This window comes from Tamandua tetradactyla, chromosome 5 (genome assembly GCF_023851605.1).
Source record: "Tamandua tetradactyla isolate mTamTet1 chromosome 5, mTamTet1.pri, whole genome shotgun sequence".
NCBI lineage: Eukaryota > Metazoa > Chordata > Mammalia > Pilosa > Myrmecophagidae > Tamandua > Tamandua tetradactyla.
The window spans coordinates 119,428,010-119,450,335 of NC_135331.1; the positions used below are offsets into that span (position 1 = coordinate 119,428,010).

The 22,326-nt window shown below is 33.6% G+C and overlaps 1 protein-coding gene across 6 annotated transcripts in view; it reads left to right on the forward strand.

Annotated features, from left to right (window-relative positions):
* PHF3 (PHD finger protein 3) overlaps window positions 1-22,326 on the forward strand; it is a 109,818-nt gene that overhangs the window by 17,640 nt on the left and 69,852 nt on the right. The window contains exon 2 of one of the 6 annotated variants that reach the window (XM_077162177.1): window positions 7,885-7,936. The exons of the other annotated variants lie outside the window; for them this stretch is intronic. The gene's annotated coding sequence lies outside the window, so the exon portion shown is untranslated. The remainder of the gene's footprint in view (window positions 1-7,884; window positions 7,937-22,326) is intronic. 6 annotated transcript variants of the gene reach the window in all.

The window sequence follows — 22,326 nt, forward strand, 5'->3', positions numbered from 1 at the left end:
TTTCAGGACTTATCTGGTCCAGGGACCCATCTGGATGTTGTAGGTTTGTGGAAACTTACCCTAGTGCATGGGTCCTTTGTAGAATCTTATCTAATACCCTAGTTGTTCTTCAAAATTGGGAGGAATGGTTTTGGTTAGGGTTTGGCAAGCGATGATAGTTCACCATGTCTAGCAGAAGCTTGCATAAGAGTGTCCTGCGAAGTAAACTCTCGACTCTATTTGAACTCTCTCAGCCACTTTCCCCCCTCTTTTTCAGGATGGCATTGTTGATCCCACGGTGCCAGGGCCAGGCTCATCCCTGGGAGTCATATCCCTCGTTGCCAGGGAGACTTTCACCCCTGGATGTCATGTGCTGCATAGAGGAAATAGCAATGATTTCACTTGCAGAGTTGGGCTTAGAGAGGCCACATAAGAAAGTTTTATTAGGTGTTTTTTTAAGCTTATTTCCAACCTAAAGTGTCTCTGAAACTTATTTTTTCTTTAAATTAAAAGTTAGTCTAATAGGGCTGAGTCTGGGCCAGAATAACCATCACAGTGGCACCTGTAAACAGGACTGAGACCAGGCCACAACAACCATTACAATAGTTTAAAAAAATTTAATTCTAAATCCTATTTGTAGGCTTGATATATTTAATTGCTTCTTTAAATTGTATGAAATACAGTTACATGCTACATTTTTTTATTTTTTGATAAGCTACAGTTTTTCATGTAGCTATAATAGCTTTTATTGTACTTTGTTCTTGTCATCTTATTTCTTGTGCTTTCTGTGTATTATAGACTGTTCAATCTAGACATTTCTAGTAGAGTATACTAGTTCTTAGCAAGCAGTTTTCATCAGTTATTGTTACAAGTCATTCTTATTATCAGAATAGTAGAATTGAACTCAGAGATATGACAAATTAAATTCTTTAACACAAATAATAAAATACCATTCTCTAAATTTAGAATTCTCAGAGGTTGGAAATTACTTTTCCAAGGCCAAAGTTTCCCAGTTTACATCTCCTTTATTTTGTATGTTCTGTGCTGCCTTCATCCGATTCCATTTACTTCTGCTTTCCTTACCTTGACATAATATAGAAACCAAGTATATTTTAAATTTTATTTTGTATTGACTGAGCATTTGATTTTCTATATTTAAAATGTGAAATAAAAATTAATCTTTTCTTCATCACTATGTCCCTCAGTTTCTTCTTCCTTTATCTATTGCTTAACATTTGTTGCATTGTTATTCCTGAATTCCATTGTTTATTTCACTTAAAAAGAAAACTTGGACCAAGATATGGATGGCACAGTTTTAGTCTTTGAGTTAGTGATTAGATTTTTTTAACCTTGCATTTCTGTGCTATTATAATAGGCTTCTTTTTCCAAGGTCTAGAGTATTTTTTCAGTTCTGTTGAATCCCCCTTTTTCTTGGAGAGCTGCTTCTCAGAGGCCCCTGCTGTTTTCTGCCCCTCTGGATTTGTCAATCCTACCTACATCTGTCATCCCTGAGCTTCACTGCCCTTTTGGATTGCAGCTGTTGTTTTCCTGTATTTCATCATTTTTAAAATTTATTCTCTCTACTTAATGACATCCTTAGTAACTTTCTAATACTGTTTTACCTGATTAATAACTAGCTTTTATATAAATACAAGGTTGAATATCACCTTCCATTAAAACTTTAAGGCATTATTTGTTAGCCTTCCAACATCCAGTAGCACTGATAAATTGCTTAATTCCTGTATGTTTTTTGTTGCATTGTTAAGTGGTCCTCTCTCAGCTTTTAATATCTTTTCTGTATCTTTTAGGGTTTTGAAATTTCACGGTGATTTGTCTGGGCTTAGTCTTTAATTTATTTTTGCTGAGAAATTAGTAATTTTTTTCATTTTGGAGAGTGATCCCTTAAGCTCTGGATGGTTTTTCTTGTGGTTTTTCTAAAAGCTCCTTTTAGCCAGATGTTGGCTCCTCTGGATTAATTCCCTATGCTTCTTATCTATTTCTTGTATCTCTTTCATATTTTTACTTTACATGTTTTTAGTGGTTAATTACCCATATTTTACATGTCTTTGAATGTTTATTTTGACAATTATATTGCTATTTCTAAGAACTCTTTCATCTGTTCTCTTTATCATATCATTTTTAAAATAGCCTTCTGTTGTCATTCATATGGATATGCTAAAAGTCTCTTCTGTACTCTGAATTATCTTTTAGTTTCCTTTGGCTAGTTTTTCTGTTTATTGTGATTTTCCCATAGTGCAGCAGACTTTTCCCAAATGACGAATTATTTTTTATTGTTTGTTGGTGTTTAAAATGGAGAGAAATTTATGCCAGGTTTTCTACCATAAATGAACTTTAGCTAGATAGCCTACATTTTTGGGGGCTGTCCTCCTAAAGTAGCAGTGTGAGAAGCACCTTATCGTTAGAATGAAATTGTCCTATTTCCTCCGGTTCATTCAGTTTTGGTTTAGGAATAAGATAATATATTCTTGCTTGGGGTTCAGTGCCTCATTGTATAGGCCTTTCTGGGTACTGAAGTAGGAATGAGATTTGACCTCTTGATATTTAGGTCGTCAGTTCCTTACTTCTAGCCCTGTTACTATTTCTTCCTTCTGTCATTACATTCCTCGAGACTCTGATTTGTTAGGTAGGGTGACTTCCTCTTAATCTGCAGCTCCCTTTAACTCTGGGCTTTGACTTTTTCATGCTCTGTTTCATTAATCTCTGCTATTGATTTCTCTTTTCATCTTCCAGAAATGTGTTGCAATCTCTTGTCTGCTTGTGGGCGTCCTTCATGTTCTCTTTGTTATGAGTTTTTACTTTATATTCGTTTATTCACATTTTTATGAGATTTTGGGGGAAGAGAAGATAAAAGATATACAAAGTGTCCCATATTGGACCGGTGACTCTTTAAATTAAATCATAATAGAGATAAAGTGTCTAATACTCAGTAATTCTTAAGAGTTTTTGGAATCCTCTACATTATTATCTTGCTCTTGTCAGTGTGGAGTTTTACCTTGTTACTTGTTGAGTTCTTCCATAGTCAGTTTATACTTGTTTCCTTCTTTTCAAGATTTCTTCATTCAGTAAGATTGTTATAATTCCTAGTTTTGGGTCATTAATAAATATTGATAAATTTCTCAGAGTTTACAGATTACTCTCAGAACATGATAAATTGTTCTTTGACCTATAACTGCTAGTTTGTTTATGTTGTCCTGAAACTAGTTTTAACTTCAGAATTTTTGAGAAAGTGCTTTTGAGGAGAAGGTTGATGGTACAGGTAGCTTATAAAAATTTCTAGCTCTTTTCTCACAATAGATTATAAATAGAGGAAGTTTATAAAATAGCTAATGTGTTTAGATGTTAATGTACCAAATACTGTGCGAAAGTACTATGCCAGCACTATCTCATTAAATCTTCACAAAAATCTTAAGAGCTGTAGATTTTATTATTAATCCTATTTTATAGTTGGGTAAATAGTTTTTGAAAGTGGTTAAGTAATATTGTAAGGTCACTAATAAGTAAGTTATAGTACTTGGACTGGAATAGATTCTAAGTTTTTCTGCCTTCAAGCACATGAGTGCTCTTAAGATGGATACTTTAGGCTGGCTCCCAAGTTTTGTTTGTTTTGTTGTCAGCAAAATTAGAATGAGGAGGGTTCTTTTTTTAGTTCTGTTTTTAAAAGAACAAAGGTAGTTAAGTACCCTTCTTTCCCTCTCAAACAGTGTGTTCTTATAGGACAAATTTATGAATGTCTGAAATGGGTGTTACAGGCAAGGGGGTTCTGGAAAGAGGTCTTCATTGGAAAGTGATTTAATACTAGAAAGGTGCTTTAAGGATGTGCCTCTAATTAATGAACTATAAGCTACTTTAAAACCGTGTCAGGTAAGGATTTGATTCAGAATGGAATTTGGTTACTTATAAAAAAAAAAAGTCTTTTTTCATTTTACAGTTGGAAAAACTGAGGCCTAAGAATTAACATTAATTTGAAGATACTTTCTAGTTTGAACAACTAGTTAAAACTAGATTTTTAGATATAACATTAGGATTACCACCACCTGGTGGTGGTATACTATAATTGTAACAAAAGGAAAAACTTATCTGTGTTTTGTGTCAGAAAGGCAAGGATTCTTTATGTTTTCTTTATTTTTGATTAATTTAGAAAGTTTGTTGGTTTACAGAAAAATCATGCAGAAAATACAGAGTTCCTAAATATTCCCCCCTCACCATTATTAGCACCTTGGATTAATGTGTTCCATTTGTTACAATTGATGAAAGAATATTAATTGTTCTATTGAGTGTAGTCCATGGTTTACATTAGGGTTTGCTGTGTTCTATAGTCCTGTGGTATTTTTATTTTAATTCTAGTAACATACATACATATTAAAATGTCCCTCTCTATAATTATTTCTTTTTGGTGGAGAGTTTGTAAGTTTACAGAAATATCACGCATAAGATATATAGTTCCCATATACTACCCTATTATTAACACCTTTCATTAGTGTAATACATATGTTATAATTCATGAAAGAATATTTTTATAATTGTACTATTAACTGTAGTCCATTGTTTATAATAGAGGGCATTGTGTTGAATGGTCCTATGTTTTTTCTTTTAATTTTTATTCTAGAACATATATACAAAAATTTCCCCTTTTAACCACATTCAATATTTAATTCAGTGCTGTTGATTAACTTCGTAATTTTTTTCTTTTCCCAGAGCTAACTTAACCTGCTCATTTTGTAGCTATTGTTGGAATCATTATGTAGTTTTGTTGTTTAAAATAAAAAGGTAAAATAAAATATGACTGGCTCAATATTTTGAAAAGAATGTATGTTTGTTATTAAAGTATGTTCATAAAGACGAACATAACGGATAAACATGAAGTTGTGAAATTGCGTAAGTTTGAACTTGGTTATACCATTAAAAAACGTTGGATGGTCACATTTCCAGATTAGCTTCCAAATGCTTTTTAAGTCGATAACCTACTGATGTAGAGTAATAGTTTGATGAGCCTGATGTCTAGGTCCTGATTTTGTTCAGAATTATGAAAGAGAAGTAATTTTATTATTTCTGTTATTTTGTTTATTATTATTATTATTTCTTTACGTGGGCAGGCACCAGGAAACGAACCTGGTCTACAGCATGGCAGGTGAGAACTCTGCCTGCTGAACCACCATGGCCTGCCCAAGAGAAGAAATTTTAAAATTCCTTGTTCTGGAGTATTTTAAAGCATGTGATATGTTTGTTGTTTGCCATCTTCTTTTAACCACATTCTCTCACCATCACTTTGTGCTTCTTCCTTTCTTTACAGCTGAATTCCTTTTAGCATTGTACTTTATCCTCAAAAAAAAAAAAAAAAAAGGTTTTTTTCCCCCACAATGAACTGCTCACTATATCTCTAACTAAAATTTATATCTTATTTGTGACCTCAGCTTAGAATTTAAGCAAGTAAGCCTCTCATATACAATATTTAAACATAATTGAAAGTTCTAACAGTTTACAACTATTTGTATAATTAAAAGGAGAATGTGTTAAATACAAGGAGTTCTGCAGTTATTGGATATTTACAGAACATTGAAATAAAACATTGAAATAATGTTTTATGGTATTGTGGATAACATGTAGTAATCCTTTGGGCAGGAAGGCTAATATTCTAGAATTTTACAATTGGATATTCAATTAATGTTGCTACAAACTTGATAAGATATATACTTACTTTTCACAATCATAGAATAGTTTTGCAGAAGTTGATAATTTGACTTATTTAACTCATCAACATGAGATAGTTTGTGAACCTTTTAATCCTTAAAGTAGTGAATTATTATAATTTGTAATCTAAACTTTTTTTTAAAGATTTAAAGAAAACTAAAGATCCTTGAGGAAACATTTCCTTGTCCTTGGTTTCAGTCTTCTTTTCCTTTGTCTAGTAACTGCATGTCTTCTGTCTTTACCAATTTTTTTCCCTGTCAAGAAGAAAAATGAATATTGAAATCTCTAAATGGTTTACTGTGCTATAAGTTGACCAAAAAGGAATACTGATAAATGATAGAGAGCTGCTTCTGTGATTCTTATGTGATCTTCCAGATGAGACTTTTTGTCTTTCAGTGGCTCAGGAAAGAAATTAGCTTGTTTCAGAGTACTGTTCCTGCCTCAACCTCTCCCTACCCCTGCCTCAACTCCACTGTGCAGAGATGGGTATGCCTCTTAGCCATAGAAGCTAAGTTTTCATAATTCTTGTGCAGTGACAGATCCCTATTATTAAAGTTAGAAAGCCTGGTTTGTTAAGTTTGTTAAGCTGCCAGAAGGCAATATACCACAAATGGAATGACTTTTAACAAGGGGATTTAATAAGTTACAAGTTTACAGTTCTCAGGCCATGACAATGTCTAAATTAAGGCACCAGGAAGAGGTTACTGTCATTCAAGAAGGGCTGATGCCATCTAGAACACCTCTGTCATTGGAGAAGGCATGGTTGGCATCTCCTGGTTTTTTGCTCCTGGGCTCCATTGCCTTCAGCTTCTGTTTCCTGTGTTGTTTCCTCATTTGGCATCTGTGGGCCTTCACTTAGCTGCTGTGGGACAAAACTCTGTATTTCATCTCTTAGTTTAGCATCTATCGGGGCTGGAGAGTCCTTCTCGTTAGGTTCTAGCTATTTATGTGATCTGTGAGTCCTTGCTTAGCACCCAGGCTGTTTCTGTCTTGATCTCCAATTGTCTCCATTGGCTCTGAGCTTTCTCCAAAATGTTTTCTCCTATAAAGGATTCCAGTAAACTAATCAAGAACCACCTTGAATGGGTGGAGTCACATCTCCTCTAATTAAAATGTCACACCCACAATTGGGCAAGCCACATCTCCATGGGAATAACCTAATCAGAAGTTTCCACCCTACAATATTGAATCAGGATTAAAAGAAACTGCTGCCCTGACAAGATTGAATGAGTATTAAAGCATGTTTTTTCTGGAGTATATAATACTTTCAAAGCAGCTCATCTGTTTACCTGGATTTCCTCAAGTCATAGACTGAGGGCATCCTCAGCTTCCTTGGCTGTCCCTTTCCCATTTCCTCAGCCTCTTGGTCAACTCCAGAAATACTTTCCCTATTCCGGTTTCTTTTCTTAGTGTCTGTTGACTGTCAGGGATGTGGTTCTTTCAGTTTGTGACTCACTAGGTTGTCTTGACTCATAATTTTTGACCTTGGTTTTAGTTAGGAATAGGTTCAAGTGGGAGTGATAGAAAAGCCCAAATAACAGTGGTATAAAGAGATAAATTTATTTTGTCATATAAATAGCTCAGAAGTAAGAGTTGGTATGGAGTTCCACAGTATTAGGACCCAGCTTCCTTCTGCCTTGTACTACCTTGTATGACTATTATTTTCAAGCTTACCTTAATAGTTTGAGATGGCTATTCCAGCTATAAAGTATGAATTTCAGTTGGTGAAAAAGAAAAGGAAAAGAAGGCATGTCCCCTTCCTTTAAGATGATGTCCTGAAGATTGCATGTTCAATTTCTACTTATATCCTGTTAGCCATAGTTCAGACAACAGCTATATCTAGCAGTCATAGGTTTTCAAATGTAGTCTTTCTTTGTGGTGACTATGTAGCCAGGAAATAGCTGAATGGATTGGTAACAGCTAGCAGTGTAAAGCACGGTATTCCTATGGGAGGGGCTGTGGTTGGTCTCATTCTTGGTAAGTAAATCCCAGTTCAAATCCTTGACTTGTTTTGAGAGCTGATCCTGCCTGACTAGTCAGACTTTTCTAGTCTGCATATATATTTTCCACCTAACTAATGGAACTTGGATCTCATTTCCTAATATCCAGGTCTCTGTTCACAGGGCATAATCACCTGCTCATATAAAAAATTTTAGAAGAACTTTTTTTCTTTTTTTATATGGTTTCACCCTGAAGAGGATGGGTGTCAAAATTGCTACTTATGTATCTGAGGCTTCATTCCATTAAGGTACTGGTCTCCAAAGTTTTTTTGACTATACGTGTTTATCAATAAGACGTTTTTGAGCATGCACGAATACTTATATGTGTATTTATATACTTTTCCTACAACTGTAATATATTAAGTTCCCTTATATAACATAATGTAATAGATGTTTTTGAATGATGTCTATAGATTGCATAAATTATACGTAGATATTTAAAGTTATTCAGATTGTGGTAAGAATTTTTTTGGGAGTACATTATGATTGAGTAAGCTTCATTATTTTTGAAAATTTCACTTTATCATTCTGAAACAATCTTGAATAAGATTATAGTTAATCTTTTTAACTTATAGTTGAGTAATACTTGATCTCAATGGCTGTTATGGCTGAAACTGATAACATGCTAAAGATACATATATTCAAATGAAAGAAATTCACTGTTGACTCTACTTTTAAGTCATAAACCAAGTTTTTCATTTCTAGTTACCAAATATACAAAGGCTTTTATTACAGCTTAGCTGGGAAGTTTCTACCATCTTTCAGTGTGTCTTGTTTTTTTTTAGACCAATTAGGAAGTTGTTACTTTCTTAGAATTTTAATATATGAGCTCAAAACCCACTGAACTTTTTTATTTAGACAAATTTTAAATAAACTAAAATTTTCCAAATTTTTAAAGTGTTAAGAGTTTTTATAGCTGGTACATGTTATTTCTAGCAACCATCACATAAGATGGAAACATTTCTAAACATCCATTTTCTTTGCACAGGTTTTTTTTTAAAAAAAAACAATTACTTCTTACTCATTGCTAAAATGTCACCTTTATCTTAGAAGGAAAAGATTAAATGTTTTTATTTTTTATTTTTTGGATCCTTGAGCTTATAATTTTTTTTCAGATTTTATTGATATATTCATTTATCATATATTCCATCCAAATTAATTATATTGATATACAGGTACAATACAGTGTTAATTGATATACATTCAGCATCTCACAGTATCATCACTTAGTTGTACAGTCATCATCACCTACTTTTAGACCATTTGCAGTACTGCAAAGAGAAGATTATCAGATATACACAACAAAAGAAAACCCGAAACACCCCATATCCCTTATCTCCTCCTGTTATTGACCAAAAGGTGTTTATTTTTAATGACATATCTCTACAGCTACTTATAATAGAAAAGGTCAACATGTTTGTAACACCTGTCTCATTGTAAAATAAAAATTTATAACTTATCCGTAAGTATTTCAACAACTCTTTTAATGACTTTGTTGTGAGTTAATGGAGATATATACCATTTAATGTGGTATACAGATTTGAATAGTCACTTCCCATTTCGTTGAAATTGCTGTCAATAGTCTACTGTTTATAAAGTGTGTTTTTTAAATATAAAAGAAACTATATTGGGCGGGCTGCGGTGCCTCAGCGGGCAGAGTTCTTGCCTGTCATGCCAGAGACCTGTGTTCGATTCCCAGTGCCTGCCCATGCAAAAAAAGAAAAAAAAAAGGAACTATATTGATGACATCCTGTAATGGAGGAATGCTGAAACAAACAAATGCATTGAGGCTGGTATTACAAACTTCTCCATTTTATGAAATTCATACTCTTTCCTCAGAATCTTTCCCCTCTTTAGATAATTGTGATTGACCTGAATCTAGTGAGATGAGAATACCATTATTCGTCTGACTGATTTAAATATTTGTAAAGTTTAATATCTTTTCAATTTTTACATAACAATTAGTAGAAATAATATATCCTTCTTGGGCACAGGTTATCTTCTGCACCTTTTTAGGAGACCACCTACTTAGTGTACACTTAAAGTCTAATGAAAGCTGCTATAAGAGTGTCTGTTGAAATGGTTAAGTGTTTTACTTAGAGCTAGTATCTTTTTAATACATACAAATAATTTTTTCATATGTCTTCCCCCCACCCCAAAGACTTTTGCTAAATACCTGAAACACTTCGACTTTTTTAGGTTTCATTAAATCACTGAACTGGTGAAATGTAAATGTGTATAACTTATTCTGGTACTAACATTGTCCTTGACTTCATCTTAATTTCTTGCCTATAATTTTCTTTTGCTTAGTTCTTTTAACTTTAAAAACATGTATGTTACCTTGTATTGTATATCCTTTGTAAGCCACTTTTATCTGTTTTTGGTACAAAGTGGACTGTAAACCGAATATATGATGCTTGGGTATACTTGATTAAGGGTACTTTCTATCTCAAGCTTTGATTTTTTTAAACTTTGCGTTTTGAAGAGTTTAAAATTTACTGAAAATCAGAATAGTATATATTCTTTTACTCAACACTAAGATTCATCAACTGGTTGTTTTGCTGTATTTGTTATATCCATATTTATCAATTTACCAGTTCATCCTTTCAGTCCACCCATCTACTTAGTTGAACTTCAGCATTCTTGTCCAAAAAAAAAAGGGCTGCTATTTAATATTGTAACCATACCCCAAAAGTAAAGTTTCATAATATATTTAATGTATCTAGTATGTATTCAAATTTTACCATTTTTCTCCAAAATGTAATTTTCATTTAACTTGTTCAAATCAAGATGCAATCAAGGACTGAGTATTGCATTTAATTATATTTTTGAAGTCCTCTGTCCCCATCCTTGTCCCATGATAATGACTTTCTGAAGACATAGACCGAATGTCTTAGAATGTCCTAAGTTTTAGATTTTTAAAATTGTTTTTTTTATGTTAATTAGCTTGTTCTTCTATTCCTTTGATATCCTACATATTGGAAGTTAGTAAAAACTTGATTAGATTCAGTTTAAACATAGTTTGGCAAGAATTGTTTATTGATGAGAGTCTCTTTAATATTGTATAATCTCAGAAGTCTAACAGTAGATCCTGCTATTTTGATTATAAATATGATCACTGGGTTAAGGTCTTGACATCCAAATTTGTAGATATCTGTAGATAATCTAATCTGTAGGTATTTGTGGTAATCTATAGGTATATAACTGGAGTAAAATAAAAATGTCTAGTTCCTCATCAGCCTTTACTTTGACGTTTTATGTATCCATTGATGATACTTGCTGGAATCAGTTAATTTATTAGGAGTAGCAAAATTGTGATTTTTAATTCTGTCTTTTCTTTTATGTATATTTGCTGGTGTCCTCACAAAGAGAAGTTTTCTCTCATTACATGGTTACCCTGAACTTTTGAAGGAGACAGATTAAAGAGGAAGAATTAACTTTGGATTTCCAATTCCAGAGTAAAAGAATTGGTGAAATAATATCTAATACTAGTGGTGGGGCAAATGGTTTTTTTCGTTTTTTGTTTGTTTGTTTTTGATTGTCATAATGGGTTCATGGATTTTTTTTGAAGTATATTATCTTACGTTTTTCTTTTGGATGCTCAAATCATTTAAAATGTGGTCATTGAAATACAAAGTGATTTTAAATGTGTGCGCTGCTTTAGTTTGCATGTCCAATTGTAAAAGTTTTTGCAAAGAGAATTATGTAGATTGCCATCACTGTAGAAATAGCGCTTCTTAAAGTACTGTTGAGTTTTTTTTTAATTCGGAGATTGTTTTATTTTAATTTTGGCCTCAGAAGCACATTTTTCTGTGTTATTGTATGTAAAATTAAAGTCAGTTTTGATATGCAACTTCACAAAAGTACATACATCAAATATGTGGAAGGATCAGTTTGGAAATTGATTTTTGATAGTGGTTAGTAGAAAAAAGTTTTCTTAGTTTAATTAGTTGATGAAAAAGCTTTAAGTTTGATACACGCTAGGGGCAGGAAGAGAGCTGTTAACGAAGTGGCCTTAACAGGCAGGCAATATTGGCTTTAATATAGAACATCTCTTTCATGGAATGTTCTGGGAAAATAATTATTCCACATAAGTTCATCTTCCAAGAAATGGATAGTTTTCAAACTATATTTTACTTTACTGTAATCATTTTGGAATGGGTTAGGCTCTAATAAAGTTAGATAGCTTTTTTTAAACAGACTATTGAGCATAATTTAACTTTTTACTGGTGATTGAGTCATCTTAAATGTAAGTTGTATTTTTTTGCTGAAAATGAAGTAATTTTTATTCTATAAATAAAAGATTCTCTAAGTGATATTGCATATATATTATAAATTTAGTTTTCAAATATTTAAATTTAAAACAGGTCTTACAGTGATTTCAATAAATCATATACTCCAGAATACAATGTAGAGGTGCACTGAAACTGTGTAATGACTTCTTTATGCTCTGAAGGGATAAAGATCTTTTTTAAATACAGAATAAAATTAAGTCTTTCAAAATGCTAATCTCTAAGAGCTATTGCCCATTATAGACAACATTATTATTGTCAGTTTCATATACTTTCACTTTATAAAGAACTCCCACAAGAGGAAGTTTATGAAGGGTTTCACAGATATATACAACTGTTTTTTCTATTGCTCTCCCATCTGCAGAGTATGGTACATCCAAGTCCAGATTCTTGTGATAAAGGGACTTCATAATTGCCTCTTCAGTATACTCTTTAAGGGTGGTTAAGTTCATAACCAACCCATAACCATATGAGTCTTTATGATTGTTGTGGTTCTCAAACAATTTCAGGTTTTCTTCATAAGTTTGAGATTTCTTGTGGAGCTGGTGATTCTATTGAAGGAGATAAGACTGGGCACTAGGCAGTGTGTCCACTGCAGCCCTCAGCTTGGGAGGGGTAGGGTGGTGCCAGAGTGCTGTGTCATTCTTTATTAATGATGTCCTGAGGCACTTTTAGTGAATTTTTGGTTCTTATGTTAACTGAGTCTGAGACAAATACACTTGGGGAAAATAAAGGTTTATATCTCTTCTTCTTATAATAATGTCCTTGAATATATTACTGTATATTTCACAAGCATCTAGTGTATTTACTCTATTCCTTAATTGAGAGGCAGGAAACTGAGATTATTAGAAATATGTGAAATAGAAGTAAGGAAGAGTACATTCTTATGTAAAAGGAGTCTGTGCTCATACATGCTGTACATGGACAGAAATAGACCTTATTAAAATAGTTTTTCTATAAGGGCTGCTATTTTCTTGATTTTCCTTGAGGAAAGGGTTCTAGAATTGGAATCTTAACTGAAATGAACTTGATCAGGGATTACCCACCCAGTCCAAATTACTCATCTCAGATACTAAAGATAGGAGAAAGATAACTGACTTCTAAACCTACTATAGAATGGGATAAGATACATTTTATATGAATGTGTGTGTGTGTGTATATATACATACACATAACACACATAGCTCCTTCAAGGCTAAATTCGTAAAATATTCATTTTTTTCCTCATTAAGTTATTGGTGATGGCATTTAGCTAAGTATCTTTAAGGTAATTCTCAGAATTACTGTGTTTTCCAAGTTCTAATAATATCTTATGTGTTCCAAAGTGATTACACTTGGAATTGACATTTTTTTCTGACTGCATCTTAAATCTTCGTTTAATGTACTTGATAAAAGTTCCTTTTAGGTAGATTTTATCAGTTTTATTCCTAAAGAGGCTTTAATTCCTAGGCATACATCCTAGAAAATGCTACTAATTGGATCTGAATGTAGCAGCCTTTTTGCTTGTGTGTTTGGTTGTTTCATGTTGAGATGCTTCCTTCTACTTTGTGCTTTGAGTTTTTTTTTTTTGGCATGGGCAGGCTCCAGGAATCAAACCCAGGTCTCTGGCATGTCAGGCAAGAAATCTGCCACTGAGCCACCATTGCACTGCTCTGTGCTTTGAGTTTTATGAGGGGTCAGTCAGTCAGCACTGCTGGGATAGAGTAGAGGTATTTTATTCTATTTCTGTTGATTCCTAAGGGTAACTTTCTGATTGGAGTCTAGTTGAATGGGAAGTTCTAGTTTCTTGACTTAGCAACTTAGGAATGATAATGTTTTTGTATTCACTGATACATTCATTTTGTTCATTCAAGCAGTGCTTAAGACTGAGCATTGTATCTTCTAGCTTCTGTTTCTGGGTACCAGGGATGCATCAGAGAGCAAAACTGATAAAAATCCCTGCCCTCAGGAAACTTACATAAGTTCATTAAAAATCTTTTTCTGGCTCCTACAGATTAGGGATGTTAATTGGTTAAACATGTCTTACTGAGAAATAGATAATCCTCTTAAACCTCTTTGGTCAGCTTTCTTTCTTTCTGGGATTCTCTCATATTGAGCAAAAGCAAATGAAATGTTAAAGAACAAAATGCCTAGTTGGAAACGGATTTATTGGAATTTGAAACCCAATAAAACTTAATTGTAAGACCCGTATTATAAAATAATTGGTTTCCCCCCTTAAACTATTCTTGTTCAGTGGTATCATGATTCTTACTAAATAACATTACCAACATCAGCAACTTACAGTATAGTTCCACAATTGTATGTGAGGTGAAATGATTTAGTTTGGCATAAACATGGTTGGTACTTCTGTTCATTAAACAACCATTTTCTTGCATTGTTTTAATTTGTAAGCCTCCAGAATGTCTGTATACCAGAAATAGGATGGCTTTTAAAAAGGGAAATTTATTAAGTTGCAAGTTTATAGTTCTAAGACCATGAAAATGTCCAAATTAAGGCAAAGCCCTAAAAATGTCCAAATTAAAGTATCCAGGAAAAGATACCTTGGTTCTGGAAGGCCAATGATGTTTGGAATTTCTCTGTCGGTTGGAAAGGCACATGGTGATGTCTGCTAACTTTCTCTCCAGATTTCTTCAGTGGCTTCCCCAGGGCCCTGTTCTGTTGGTTCTGTTGGTTCTTGTGGCTCCAAAGCTTCTTCCAAGATGGTTCCCTCTAAAGGGCTCCAGTGAGCAACCCCACCTTGAATAGGAGGAGACAAATCTCCATGGAAACCTTCTAATCAAAAGTTAGCACCCACAACTGGGTGAGCTGCATCTCCATGGAAACAATCAGAAAGGTCCTACCTAGCAATATTGAATGTGGATTCAATGAGGACATGACTTTTCTGGGTACATAATAGCTTCAAACCAGCACACCCATCATATGCCAGACTCATTTCAGTGCTGGTGGCTACAATGTGTTTGGAATAAAGTCCCTGCCCTCATGGAGTTCACAAGTAAAATATAAGGTGATAGAGAATGTCTGGTTGATTGTTTTGACAGAGGGAAGCCATGGTTTATATGAGGTGAGATGTTCAGAGCAGGCCTTTCCATGGAGGTAGCATTAAAAGTAGCACCAACCTGAAAGACATGTAGCCAGCTTTTTGGAGATCTGGGTTAAGCAAAGTACATTCCAAGCAGAGAAACAGTAAATGAAAAAGAGTAAGCAAAGTACGTTTCAAACTGAGAAACAACAAATAAAAAGAGTACTTTAGTTGAAGTTAGTCCATTTGTCAAATTAAAGCAGTTCACTGCTAGTAAATAGTTGTCATATCCCCTAGGATTGTGTTTACATGTTTACATTCATAGTTAAAGGTTTTTGCCCAATTGAATATATAACTGGTGAACTGTATAAATGAACTATGAGACAGTGATTTTCCTGTGTGCTGTTCCACTCCCAACTCCTAAAAAAGAATCTAAGAAATAAGAATGCAGTTTAAATAACCAACAAACAGTCCTTAAGCAACCAAGTATCTCTCCTCCCAACACACAAACCTACATTAACAAAGTGTGTAACTTATCACTGTAGGTTTTCCGGAGTTAGCCAGTGGGTGGTCAAGTGCCTCTTCTTGTCTCTGCCTATTTTTAGAAGCATGGAGCAGAGCTAATCCAACTGGAAACTTGAAATGTACTTTGTAGTACTTAGATTTCACAAGAAATGTTCCTTGGTACATTAAAAAATATTTTGGTACATTTTTAATCTTCATTATGATGTCTTGTATTTAGATACTCCTCTTATGAAATTAGATTATAATGTTTTGAGTGTAGGTTTCTGTATAGTTACATGTTGGTATATCTACCATACTTCTCTTCATTGGCTTAACCCCTGAACATTAGACTGTTTCATAGCTCAGGTTTTAGACATCTCTATTTCTATTCACTTTCCTGGTGATATCAACCCATCTCATGACTTAAAAAAAAATCTTTGATTCACCTCCTGAGTATACATCTCTAGCCCCAGCTTCTCACCTGACTCTAGATTCTTGTATTCACTTGCCTTGGATGATGTGCATCGGGTATCTTAAAGTTAACATTCAGAATGGAACTCTTGGTGCCTTCCCCCCACTTCCCCCCTCTTCTGAGTACCAATTCTTCCTGCAGTCTTTTCTGTTTCTATAAATGGCAACTCTTTTGTTTGAGTTGCTCAGCCAAAGACTTTGAAGTCATCTTTTCCTTTTTTTTTTTTGGATTACATACTCAGTGTGTCAGCAAGTCCTGTTGGCCTTATTTTCAGAATATCTCTAGAATCTGGCTGTTTCTTACTTTCTACACTCCCACTGTCATTTTAGTCACTATCCTCTCTCACCTGGATCAGGCAGTAGCCTGCAATTGGCCACCCTCCTTCAGCCCTTGGTGGTTCCTTAGAGTCCATTCTCTTTTTTTTTTTAGAGTCCATTCTTAAAATAGTACCTAGAGTGATCCTTTTATTGCTCTGGTAACTTTTCATCTCACATAGAAGAAAAAATCTCAAGTCTTATTGTCTACAAGACCATACTCAGTCTGCCCTGGTACCTCTAATTTTATCTGTATTCCCCTCCTTCCCTTTTACTCAAGCAGTGCAGACTTGCTTCCTTTCTGTTCCTCTAAACTCTAGGCATGTACATGCCTCATGGTCTGGGGTTTGGTATGTCCTTTATAATTGTCCTCAGAGCTGTTACTTCAGTTTGTTCAGGCTTTTGTGCATATGTCACCTCAGCAATGTCATTTCTGTGGTGCTTCTAGCTTATGTAGTATTTTTTTGGAAATTAGAAAAAGGTACTCTTTTTTTTTTTTTTTTGCTGGATGAAGTCCTATACCCTGTACACAGCTTGGAGAGCAGAATAGGGCCTGATTTTAACCTTCACTATTCCTCCTGGCTAGAAGTTCTTTTGCAGTAAACAACCGCTATAAGTATCTCTGGCTTTCCCCTGACCATTCCATTTAGAATGACAATCCATCCCTTGTTCCCCTCTCTGTACTCTTTCCTCTTTTGTTCATATGACTTATCATTATCTAACATGCCAAATGTTTTATTTATTTGTCTTACCCTCATTAAAATGAAACTTCATGGGAATTGTGTTTTAAAACTCTTTTTGGAAAATTTCAAACATTTATAGAGGTAGTGAAATTAGTATAATGAACCACCATGTATATGTCATTCAGCTTGAACAGTTAATTGTTAGTCTTATTTCATCCGTACTAACTTCTCCTTAACCTCCATCCCAAGGATTGAAGCAAATCCCAGAAATTTCAGCATGTTTCTCTAAAATATAAGAATTCTTTTATTAAAAAAAAAAACATAACCACAATACTATTATCCTGTCTAACACCCCCCAAAATAACATTCTTGATATTTTCCAATGTTCAGTCAGCTTTCAATTTTACCCAGTTAGTTCAAATTTTTTTTTCCTTTTACAGTCCGAATCAGGATTGAAATAAAGTCAGTACATTCAGTTGGTTGGTTTGTAAGTCAAGTCCGTTTCTGTCTGTATAGGTTTTTCCCATCTTTTTCCTTCACTTTTTTTTTTGCTATTTATTTATTTAAGTAACTAGGTTATTTGTATTGAGTATTCTTTATTGTTGGTATCTTGAATACTGTATCACAGTGTGTAACACATGGTAGACGATCCATAAATATTTTTAAGGGAATTAATTTAAATGTAAATAATTCATAGTATTTTAGGGCACAGTTAAAATGTTAGATTTTTGGGGGGTGATTACCCCCTAAAAATTATGTAAATATCATTTTATATTAGCTTAATAAAAATAATCTTGACAGTAAGAGCAATTGTTTAGACAGTTGGAAAGTGGTCCTTTAGGGCTATAGAAAGTTTTTTGTGAAAACCTGCCAGGGTATCCTCATAACGGTTACTATTTATTTAGCTTCCTATTGATTAAGAACTAGGCACTGTTAGAAGTTATACTGAGTTATTCGATTTTCACAGCAATTCTTCAACAAAAAATAGTAATATCTATGTTTTCCCAGTGAAGAAATTGAGGTTTTTGAGGGGGAAAGTGAAGGGGAAGTGGGTGCCAGACATTAGTGTTTTGCTTAACAGACTTTGTGGAACTATAGACAACTTTTCAAAACCATGTGAATAAAGAAAATAAAGAAAAATTTAAAAGTAAAGCATCAGTACCACTTTGCATAGAAAACTTCGTTGAGTATGTATCTTTGTAGCCTCTTTGTCTGTGTATTTGCACATGCATCATTTTCGTACATTTCATACATCATTTTAAAAAAAAGTGATATACTACACAAGAAAGCAATAAATTTCAAAGTACATTTTAACAGTTTTGGAACAGATTTCAAAGTTTGGTATAGGTTACAGTTCCACAATTTTGGGTTTTTCCTTCTAGCAGCTCTAAGACACTGGAGACTAAAAAGAAATATCAATATAACAAATTTTTAATGCAGAATTTATTAAAAATGGATTTGGAAATATGAATAAAAAGGAAGGGAAAAATCTTCTCTGAGATAACCATCATCAGCATTTTGTTCTATGTGTTTGGGGCAATGGGGTGACAGAAGGGAGATATGTATGTGTTCTCATAGGATTCCTTGACAATATAGTAAATACAAAGCTTGGGAAACATATTCTTGATCACCATGCCTTTCTTTATCTTATAAAGCCATTTAGCATATTGAAGCCTCTGAAGTTTTGCAGTAAAGAAACTGTTATAATTTAGTTTAACTCAGTGTTTTTTAGACTTATTTAACATAAAACCCCCTTTCAATGAAATAGCTATCAGTGTTTTCCAAACTATGAAGTAGAGTTTGGGAAAGGTTCAGATAATTAACATATAAATATCAGACTTTAGAATGTGTTAAAATATATATAAAATACAGTTGAAAGAATGGGTAATTTATTAGAATTAGAGTAACCGAAGATTGTATTCTGAATAAAAATGAACTTAGATTGACACCAAATACTAAAATAAGATGAACAAGGAAAATACTTAACATCAAACAAGTGACACATTATGAATTACATAAAGAATCCATAAATTGCTTGAGAGAAAAACACATTCAGACCTGAAAGGTTGGTAGGTAGGCAAAACTAAGGACGAACAAAAAAGAAGTATAAAGACTTGAAATGTTAAAACTCATTGAGTTCTTACTGAGACTTATATGAACCTTTTTTGGCAGTAAATAATTTATAATCTTTTTGGAAAGACATTTGATGATTTTATATTTATCTAAGCATATTTATATATGTAAACATTGTATATTTAAATAGCAAAATATATATTTACTGTTTTGGGTCAGTAAACTTGTGCTTTAAAGTTTACAAAGAAGGAATTGAAGAGGGAAAAAAGGTGCATATGTGTAGAAATAACATTATTTTTAACTTTGAAATTAGGAACATGCTGATATATAAAATGATTAATTGTGTTATAGCATACAAATTTTTTAAATGTATGGCAATGTTAGCTTTTTTAGCTTTTTAAAGTATTTTTATTAAGAAATCTTCACACACGTACAGTCTATCCATAGTGTACAGTCAGGGGCTCACTATCATCAAATAGTTGTATATTCACCACCATAATCATTTTTAAATCACTTGCATGGTTCCAGAAAAAGAAACAAAAAGAAAAAAGAAAAAATTCATACTTCCCATACTCTACCCCTCCTTCTCACTGACCACTAATATTTCAATCTACCCATATTTTTAACCCCTATCTTCCCCATTATTAATTTGTTTTTTATTTATTTATTTTTTATTCATTTGTCTATACCCTGATAAAAGGAGCATCAGACACAAGGTTTTCACAATCACACAGTCACATTGTAAAAGCTATATAGTCATGCAGTCTTTAAGAACCAAGGCTACTGGAACATGAATACTTCCCTCTAAATGCTCCAATACACCATAAACCAAAAGGGTTTATCTTTAATATCTTTATAATGTGTAAGAATAAATCCAGGATAACCTCCCAACTCTGTTTGAAATTTCTCAGTCATTGAGACTTTGTTTTGTCTCATTTCTCTCTTTCCTGTTTTAGTCAAGAAGGCTTTCTCATTCTGAGGATGTCAGGTCCTGGCTCATTTCTGGGAGTCAGATCCCGTTTTACCGGGGAGATTTACCCCCTTGGGAGTCATGTCCCACTTAGAGGGGGAGGGCAGTGAGCTTACTTGCCAAGTTGGCTTTGCCAAGAGAGGACACATCTGAGCAACAGAAGAAGTTCTCTGGGGGTGACTTTTAGATATAATTACAAGTAGGCTTAGCTTCTTTTTTGCAGGAACAAGTTTCATAGGAGTGAACCCCAAAATCGAGCTTTCAGCCCATTGAATTGGTTGTCCCTGCTGCTTGCGAGAACATTGGGAATTCCCCAGGTGGGAAAGCTAAATATTTCCTTCTTTATCCCCAGTCTCCCAAGGGGACTCTGTAAACACTTTACTTCTTTATGCAAATTACTCTGGGATATATCAGGGCATCACATTAACCTGTTCAAACCAACAAGATCTCATGCCTTAGTCAAGATTCTATGTAACTATGGAGTTCAAATAAACTAACCGTACAAGTTAAATTAGATAATGTGCTACCCCAGATATACATTTTGCACCAAAATCTCTCCCTTTGGTCTTACCCAGAAGTTGAAGTTTTGAAATATGTAGCCTACAACTTGATAGTGTATAGCATCAAGGCTCCAGCCTTTTTGGAATGAGTGTGGATCAACCATACAGGAAAGTACACTTACAGAAGGGAGGTCAACCAAATAGAGTTGAAGGAGAAATCTGGGGGACTCTGTTAACAAGAGATACTCATATATTTTCTCATTCTACTTTGAAAACACAAACCATGTAAAATATCTAACCTTTGTTGTGATACTGCAGAGAAATGCTATTTTATTTTAGTTTTTTAAAGCAGTTTCATTGAGATACATTTACATCCAGTCAGTCCGTCCAAAGTGTACAGTTGTTATTTTTTAGTGTAATCACAGAGTTGTGTATTCATCACCACAATCAATTTTAGAACATTTTCATTATTTCAAAAAGAAAATCCACATACCCCTTAGCAGTTACCTCTCAATCCCTCTATCCTTCCCCAGCCCTATATAACTACTAATCTAATTCTGTCTCTGTATATTTATTTAAATTTATATTTTATATAAATGTAATCACACTGTATGTAATACTTTGTGTCTGGTTTCTTTCACTGAGCATAATGTTTTTTAAAATTATTATTATTTTTTTAATTAGAGAAGCTGTAGGTTTTCAAAAAGTCACATAAAAAAAATGCCCCACTGTTATTACACTTTGCATTAGCATGGTACTTTTGTTACATTTGATGAAAGAGTATTAAATAGTACTATGAACTGTAGTCCATAGTTTACATTAGGTGTAGGTTTTCCCCATATGTACCATCCTAATATTAACCTTGTAGTGGTGTCGTCATGTAATTCATGAAAGAACATTCTTATACTTGCACTATTAATCCCAGTCCATCATCCACAACAGGGATTACTGTATTACACAGTCCCATGTTTTGTCTGCTAACTTTCATTTTAGTAACGTACATGACCCAACACTACCCCCTTTAACCATATTCATCTATATCATTCAGAACTGTTCATTAAACCCACAATATCATGCTACAATCACCATTTTTAAACCTTTACAATCATACTAAATAGAAATTCTGTACATAATAATCAGCTCTTCTTTCTCTACCCCCAGTCTATCCCCTGGTAACCTATATTTTGGAGTTTAACTCTGAGTTTGCTTAATATAAGTAGTTTGTGACAGTGAGATCATACAATATTTATCTTTTTGTGTATGGCTTATTTTATTCAGCATAATGTCCTCACGTTCTTTATTTCCCCCAAGTCTAATTTTAATACCAACTTTTACAATAGAGGAAATAACTGTGTCCTAGAAATAGTTTAGCTGAAATTGGCCTTTGTATAGCAGAAGACATTAACCCATACCATAAATGTAAAGAGTTCCCTAATGTATTAGTGGTTCTCTATTTTGTATGGTACTGAAGTGATTTAAACAATCTCAGTTGTTGAGAAAGACATTACATTTAATTCTGTGTTTGATTTTATTCTCTTTTTGTTTCATTTGCCTCATCTTTCCAAAACATAGATTGGAATTAAATAGTCTAGAGTGGTATAGTATTTGTGGTGGAGTTGTTTGCTTAGATTTCTCTGGCTTCAGAGCTCAGCAAGTTTAATTAAGGCCATTTACCAGTGAGGTAGGAGGAATTTAAATGTGATCTAAATTCAGGCTCAAGGAAATTTCTGAATATGATCATGGATTTTATGCCAAAATTTCAAAATGAGGACACCTAATTCTGGAACACAGGAGGTAAAAAAAAAAAAAGC